At 39.2% G+C, this 8,093-nt stretch overlaps 1 long non-coding RNA gene across 2 annotated transcripts; it reads left to right on the top strand.

Moving 5' to 3' along the window:
- Nucleotides 1-434: 434 nt before the first annotated feature.
- LOC130012234 (uncharacterized) lies at nt 435-7,473 on the top strand. Of its 2 annotated transcripts, none has more exons than XR_008787621.1 (4): nt 435-601; nt 5,997-6,067; nt 6,307-6,360; nt 6,586-7,473. It is a non-coding gene; the product is annotated as an uncharacterized LOC130012234 (long non-coding RNA). The 2 variants fall into 2 exon arrangements; XR_008787622.1 differs by lacking the exon at nt 435-601 and adding an exon at nt 5,599-5,742.
- Nucleotides 7,474-8,093: the final 620 nt, after the last annotated feature.

The following is an 8,093-nucleotide window of genomic DNA, read 5'->3' as shown; positions in this document are numbered from 1 at the left end:
ATCAAACAATATAATACTTGATATCGAGATAGATGAACTAAAAATCAAAAGTATTAAATTCAAACAAAACATGTAAATCACATAGAAATTCACGTCTTTCTTCGTCTTTCGCAGTTTGTTCTTCTTATGCTGTAGACTGAACATACGTAAACTTGCTACAGTTTCTTGGAAATTCTATTTTTATTTTCGTTTTGATATAACGATCTTCGACATTAGGCTTTGTCACCCAGACTATAACCGTGTACGTAAACTACCATTGATATTGTTAGCGTGTGGATAACAGAGGCTAAAAATATCACGCTATATGCTGTAGACTGAGCATGCGTAAGTTTGCTCGGGTTTCTCTGAAATTCTATTTTCGTTTTAATATAATGAACTTCGACATTAGCCTTTGTCACCCAGACTATAACTGTGTATATCAACTACAACTGATATTGTTTGAGTGGGTAACAGAGGCTACCACTATCGCGCTACATCATATTGACACTATATCTGTCGGTGTACGTCTATAATTATAATATTATGACTATATGTAGTATGAAAATAGGTCACCTTATAGGGAGATATACTATAATGCTTATACGTTTAATTTTATACACAGGTATGTCTCCAACTTGGTATCTTCAACAATGTAGTAATATATCAACTAGTTAATAAACCTCTAGATATAATATACACGGCTGGGTCCACATGGCGCTATATCCTTACTTAGAAAGTTCATCGGGACTCTCCGATTTTAGTATCATGCTCCATCCGAACGACTAGACGGTGTTCCTGCAGGACTGAGAGAGGGGAACCAAGCCGGAAAATCCCGAATAGCTTTCTCAACCAACACTGGGATCAAACCCATAACCCTCTGGTTAACGAACGAGTGTCTTACTCACTGAGCCACCGCGACTCGTCTGATAATATAATACTTGACATAATATCTAGGTTAATTTACGTCCGCTTCCATTGAGATGATACCGTAGACAATAAATCAATGTCTAAGTATTCTGATATTAACATATTGATGGTCGTGGTAGTCAACGAGTCAGGGGATTGAGTTCGAATCTCGAGGCTGGCTCGCTACCCTGGAGGTTGGGTGTTCGATCTCTGTATTGGTCGAGAAAGTTAAATTCATCCAGATTTTCCGTCGTGATTCCCCCTTGTCAGTGATTGAGGACGGAGGGCCTGACAAGGACCGCTGTCTATTCGTTCGGAGGGTCCGAAAATCCGAGGTTCCGTGTACACATTGGCGTGTACGTAAAAGATCCCTTGACAGTTGGAATTCGATATAAGAGTAGGCCGTAGTGTCGCTGCCCGGACAGAATTTCCCTGAAAGTACACTGTGTGGATATCCGTCTTCATTAGCCCATTTCGGGGCAGAACAGTAGGACGATAAACTTCATTTCATTTTATTTCATTTCGAATCTTGAGAAGGACCTTGAGATTTGTCGATCCTGATTTTCGTCTGCCAGGGACAGCGTCCGTTAAGCTGACTAGTCCTTCGGATGTGACGATAAACAGAGGTCCACCCGTGTATACATTGGCGTGCTCTTAAAAGAAATTCGATGAAATGCCCATGACCCGACAAGATTCTTCTCTTTAGTATCACATCCTTGACAACAGAAAAAGCGGGCGTGGTTCTCCCTTGTCAGTGATGCAGGACGGAGGGGCTGACAAGGAAAGCTGTCTAGTCGTTCGGATGGGACGAAAAACCGAGGTCCCGTGTACACATTGGCGTGCACGTAAAAGATCCCTTGGCAGTTGGAATTCGATATAAGAGTAGGCCGTAGTGCCGCTGTCCGGGCAAAATTTCCCTCATAGCACACTGTATGGCGTATGCCCGTCTTCATTAGCCCAGGTTAGGAGCAGAACAGTAGGACGTTAAACCCCATTTCATTTCATTTCATTTCAGAAAAAAGCGGGAGTAGTGTGTTGTGTTTTTTGTGGTTATCAGTAATATCAAGATAGGCCAAAATTGATACCGGATACTAGGCGGACATTTTTTTTTATATTCTTACGGTGGAAAGAGCGATTACTTCCTAATGTCAAAATAAATTATTATTTCCATAATTATGTGCTGTGGTTTATTGTTTAAAATAAACTTATTTTATTACAACTGTTGGTGCGGGGGGGGGGGGGGGATTTGAGAACAAACAAATAATCAGTATTTTACAATGGAGAGGGAGAAGATAGGGTTAAACGTTCACTCGAAACAAACTAGGTAATTTCGGGACTAACATATACAGTGTATTTCAATTTTTTCAATAATACGCTTGCGCGTAGGGCTGGGACCGGGGGACAAGGAGATAACCCAAGAGGCTGGACAGGCGACCCTACTCCTTGTCACATCCAACCGGGGATGACAGACCTTATGAAACACCCAGGGCTGGATTGGGCCATCGGCCGGTCAGACAAAAAATGAAAAAAATAATTTTGTGCAATTCGTCTAATAAAACCTTTTTCTTCTGAACATTATATGGGGGGGGGTATTGAACCGGTCATGCAGCGATGATGATCATGTTGTATGTGGCCGGTAGCTTTAACGGGCTGCCACGCCATCACTGGAGTTTGGAATGGGCTGGTATAATAGACTTTCTGGGCCGGGTGTGCTGGGTGTGGGCCGGAATTCGGAATCCGAAAATTTCACCGGATTCACCAGACACTTTCACCGGCAAATTTACTAATTATTAAGTCCCCTGCACCCTGTTTCTGGGGATACGTCAGAAACGTCTGCCGATCGTTTGTAACTCAAAAAAAAATTTCAATTTTAAGGCCTCAGCAAAATTTGATGATAGCTAGTCTGCTTGCTGAATATGAGTGCGAGACGATTTCCTGAGACTGGTGTTAAACATTCCTTAACATTTTTATTAACTCGTTATTTACAGAGATGAAATTACAGAATTGGGATGTCGGGAATGGTCTCAAATTGCGGGAAATGGCCTCCCATTTTTCAAAATTTTCCCGGGGGAGAGCACCCGGACTCCCCCATCCGGGCTCCGCGATCAGTAAAAGGGGCCGCTCCGACACGGGACCTCGGGCCGTTTCCCGGCCCCAATCCGCCCCTGGATACAACACGCACGCGCTAACCATTCGGCCATCCAACACCCTATTTTACAGTGGGTAGCGACTAATAAAACATAATTAAGGTGAAAGAGAGAAATGGGGTTTAACGTCCACTCGACACAAAGTAGGTCATTTCGTGACTAACACATGGTTCAATTTTATTTTAATCATTCGCTTGTGCGTAGGGGTCTTTAGCAGTGGGAGAAAACCGGGGGACCCGGAGTAAAGCCACGAGGTTGGACAGGCGACCCTACTCCTTGTCACGTACAACCGGGGAATCGAAACCCCGCCAGTTCACTCAATGACAGGCCGTATGGTACAGCGCGCGTGCTAACCATTCCGCCATCCAACCCCCCATAATTAAGGTAGAGAAAATTAAAAGAAGGTTTTGATGTAACATCATTTACAGTTAAATATTACTTTAAATTGCGTTTTAGAGTTCGAATCACGCCATGGGCCCGAGAAGAACTCGTTCTCGCTTTTCAGGGTGGCCCCGGCGGAATTGACAAAGGAAATGTGCCTAATCCATCGGATAGGGTAAAAAGCGGCATTCCAGGCAAAGTTCACCATCGTATTGCACGCCTGGCGATTGAAAAGAAAAATACATTAATTAGTCTTAAATTGAGGAGACGTTAAACCCCATTCTAGTATTATATATATTGGGTGTGACTGTGATAAATACGGGGTTAAATGTACTGTCATGAACTGGCGTGGTTCCCCCGTTTTCCATTGTGCAGGACTTTGGGCCTGGCAATAGATAACACCTAGTTGTTCCGACAGTTCTTGTCTACTCAGGCGTGCAGGTATTGGAATTCCGTGTAAGAGTAAGCTGTCGCGCCGCTCTCCAAGACAAGATTATTTATATATAATTATATATCAATAGGTGATGTATTTTTATTATATATTCTCACCTGGTACAATAATTGATTGTTTTATAAACTTGGACGACATTAGTCACCCTATCTATTTTACTATAAAACTACAACAATGCAGGATAAATGGATATGGATCATCCTGTCAAGGTTTGTAAATTTGTGTAACGAAACAGCTGACCGACAGCCGACAACTCTATACGCCTATATTACGCGTGGGTGTATATAGAAAAATTGCAAATAGAAAAAAAAGTGAGGAGTCCTTCCGTATTCGTGACTGAGACATTCTCCTATTGAACACCAAAACCAAATTTAAATAAAAGAAAGATGGTCAAATTCACGCTGATATGGATTTTAGCAAATTTCATGAAATTCGGGCAATAACTCAGCCCTGTATATAGCTTTGATACGTTTTATGTGAAATCAAGGGCTATAACTCTAAGCATGTTCATAATTATGATGTCAGTAATTAGTAATTAGTAATTCTTTCCCCAGGTGATTTTAATGTTAAATCTATGACATGCCTTGGCCTATAACATTTTTTCTAATATGCCCCGACCGGGCGTATTGAATTACACAATAACACCCAATTAATAATACCCAATAATTCCAACTGCCAAGGCATACGTGCATGCCAATGTATACACGAGACCTCGGTTTTTCGTCCCATCCGAACGACTAGATAGCTGTCCTTGGCAGGCCCTCCGTCCTGCACCACTGACAAAGGTAAACCACATCGGAAAATCCAGATGAACCGCGACCTCCATGCTTACAAGCCAACGTCTTACTCACTTAGTAAGCTAGCACCCTTTGGCTCCCTGTTTAGAACGGAATTAGGTTAATGTCTCGATCTGCCACTTTAAGCGATTGGAATCACTTGTAAACTACAGCAAACTACTGTTCTGATCCCACTGTGCTAACGAAAACGGGCATACGCCATACAGTGTGCTATGAGGGACACTTAGAGCGGACAGCGGCGCTGCGGCCTACTCTCAAGGAATCTTCAACGTGCACGCCACATACACGAGACTTCGGTTTTTTGTCCCATCCGAGCCATTTCGTCCCTGGTTAATTAGTATTTTGTATTATTTGATTTTTTAGGTTAATAGATGATCCAGTGCCCGCAGATGATACGTGTACAATATAAAGTGTACAATAAAATTTACAATAAAATTTAATATAAAGTGTACAATAAAATTTCAATACATAACAATTTCACAAATATAACAAATTCAATGATTCTCTGTGGCAACAATTCCATGGCGATTCTTCCCCACACGGATATCCCGCCTGAAAAATCCTTCGTTAATGCTTTTTTGTTGTAACTGAAAAAATAAATATTTGATTGTTAATATATTTTAGTGTACAATTTACTTTGTTGTTTATTAATAAACGGGCCCGCTCTAGCGTGGAGATGTTCCGAAATGATAAAGCGAATGTGTCCCGAAAGTAAACTATGTCGTGTGGACGACTTAACCAACGTATTTGGGCACACAATTGTACTTTGTAAAAATTGTATAAAAAAAATATTGTGTTCTTGAATGTGTCCAATTTAACAGCGAATTTATTATTATTATGTAACATACTAAGAACCTAACTACATTTTTTTGGCACCAACCACCACCGCCCGCCCCCCGCCCCCCAGTCAAAAATTTCCCCCTACGCCTATGTGGACGACTGCACCAACGAGTGTGGACGACTTCACCAGATTTTTCGTGTGGACGACTTTGCTCGTGGACGACTTAACTGATATTCCTCTTGCCATGCCTTCGAACCTGCACCTGCTTCTTTTTTTTCTTTTGAACATACAATTATTTCGGTGGGTGCATGGGTATTTTGTTTATACGACACAGTATGAAAGTGCCATTTAACGAAAACGAAAGATGATTAAGATGCCAAGTTATGGCAACTTAAAAGTAAATAGCACGATCTGCTTAGTCACATAATAGAGTAATTAATTTAGAAGCTTCACACAGAACGATAATTTGCCTTACACCAGAGAATTTAGTAAGGCAGAGTAGGGTGAAGCTTGGTGATTTTATTTATATTTTCTTTTCTTTTCTTTTTGTATAGAATTGGTATATCAGATGGTTGGAGATGTTGTTGATATAGGGATGCATTCTGTTGGACCATATGATCCAGAGGTAGAGATACATGATATGGAAGTATTTTGTGGAATGTATATTGTTTATATGTGTAGTATCAAAGGATTTAAAGTGCTGTAATTTAGGGCAGTGTAGAAATAAGTGACTGTAGGTTTCATTATTTTTCTTGCAGTATTGACATTTATAGTCATCTACGTAAATATTTCGAGTGTGGAGAATATCTTTTGTGGGAAATGCATTGTGTATTATTTTGTGCATAAATTCTTTTTCTATTTCAGATAGTGTTGGACATTTATATAAATTATGCCAAACTTTTTCAAAATTTATATGAGGTAGGTGTTTGTTTATTTTTGGTTGTACGTTCTTACTATCAATGAGTGACCAGTACAAGTACAGACTTTTTCTTTAATCGATAGGTTGTAAGTAGACCAGTGACTAATAGTTGATTTAATCGTCATGATGAGGGGTAACCATATTTTTTTCCATTTTATTGATCTCAAAACAAAAGCCAAGTAATTTAATTGTGTCTGTTTTAATGTTTATGTTTATATTTTCAGGAAATGAGTCATGGGATGGTTTACGAACACCAACATGGTGGATTTCGGTTTTATCTTAATTTAGTTGAGAGCTATATACGGAGCCAACATTTATACGTAAGGAATAAAGAATCGTGGACAACCTTGACGGATCGAACGATTATTTTTGATATTTTGAGAGAAGGATCCATTTACTTGAACTTTACTTTTCAAATTTTTAAACAGTATTGTAACCCAATTTACAATGTCATTTGGAAAATTCATATGTTTTAGTAGGGTTTTTATATAATTGTGTTCAATACGGTCAAAGGCTTTTTTCCTAATCAAACGATAAGATATAGGCATTAGTTTCATGTGTTTCTAAATAATTTAGGATTGAATCAATTAAATACAGGTTATCGAAGGTGCTTTTATTTGGTCCGGCTCCCGTTTGTGTTTTAGAGATCAATTTGTTAATAACTGTGTTCATTCATATACTTAATATTTTTGTGATGATTTTATAGTCGACACATAACAGGCTTATTGGTCTATAGTTCTTAAATAATCGGTGGTCGCCTCTATTCTTATAGACAAACAATTTATTCTTATAATTAATTATTATTATACCGGTTCTCATTGGGTTAGATAATTCACCCTGTAGATAGATGTTGTTTATTACTTCTGTCAGGTCGGTTCCTATTGTGTCAAAGAATTTGATATAGAAATCTCCTGGAATACCGTCGATGCCTGGGCTACGGTTTGATCTGAAACTTTGTAACGCCTTCAGATCTTCATCTTTAGATATGAAATGAGACAGGGAATCTCTTTCCGTGTTAGGGTATTTATGTTACTGTTTTCAATATAGGAGTTTATTAGGTTTTCGACAATGTTTTGGGTAGTATATAGTTGTTGGTAATATTGGTGAATTGTGTCTAGAATATCTTGTTCATTATCCAATACTGTATTATTTTGATTGATTAATTGTTTAATTTGCTTTTTAGCACTGTTTTTGACCTCAGCTAATTTATATATTTTAGAATATCGTAACCTTGTATTGTATTTTGTTCTATTATTTCGATTTTTGTTTGAATTTCATGCATTGAGTTAGTATTCATAGGTAGTATGGAAGTAGATCAACTTATAGTGTGATATATATTGAGACTATATTTATGTTATATATATGAATGCATATCTAGCACTATGCATATCTAGCGGTGTATTATGAATGTATGTTATATTAAAGGACGACGGATATTGTTAGTGTTGGTGACACGGGCTACTCCTAGATCTATCTTTATAATAGTATTAACATGTCACGTTTAGATTATATTTAGAGAGAAAGATAGATAGATATGGGGTTAAGTGGAGGGAAACCGCAGTTCAGGACCCGGAAAAACCCACGAGATTCGTTGACACGTATATGCGGGGAACCTACTCCATGCAGATTGACTCTATGTATATGATAGACCAGGAAAAAACCCACGAGGGTGGACAGGCTACCCTATTCTGTGTCACGTACATGCGGGGAACCGAGTCCACGCCAATTGACT

This window comes from Patella vulgata, chromosome 3 (genome assembly GCF_932274485.2).
Source record: "Patella vulgata chromosome 3, xgPatVulg1.2, whole genome shotgun sequence".
Classification (NCBI taxonomy): Eukaryota; Metazoa; Mollusca; class Gastropoda; family Patellidae; genus Patella; species Patella vulgata.
The sequence above is the reverse complement of the archived record's forward strand: the minus strand, read 5'-3'. Positions and strand labels throughout refer to the sequence as shown.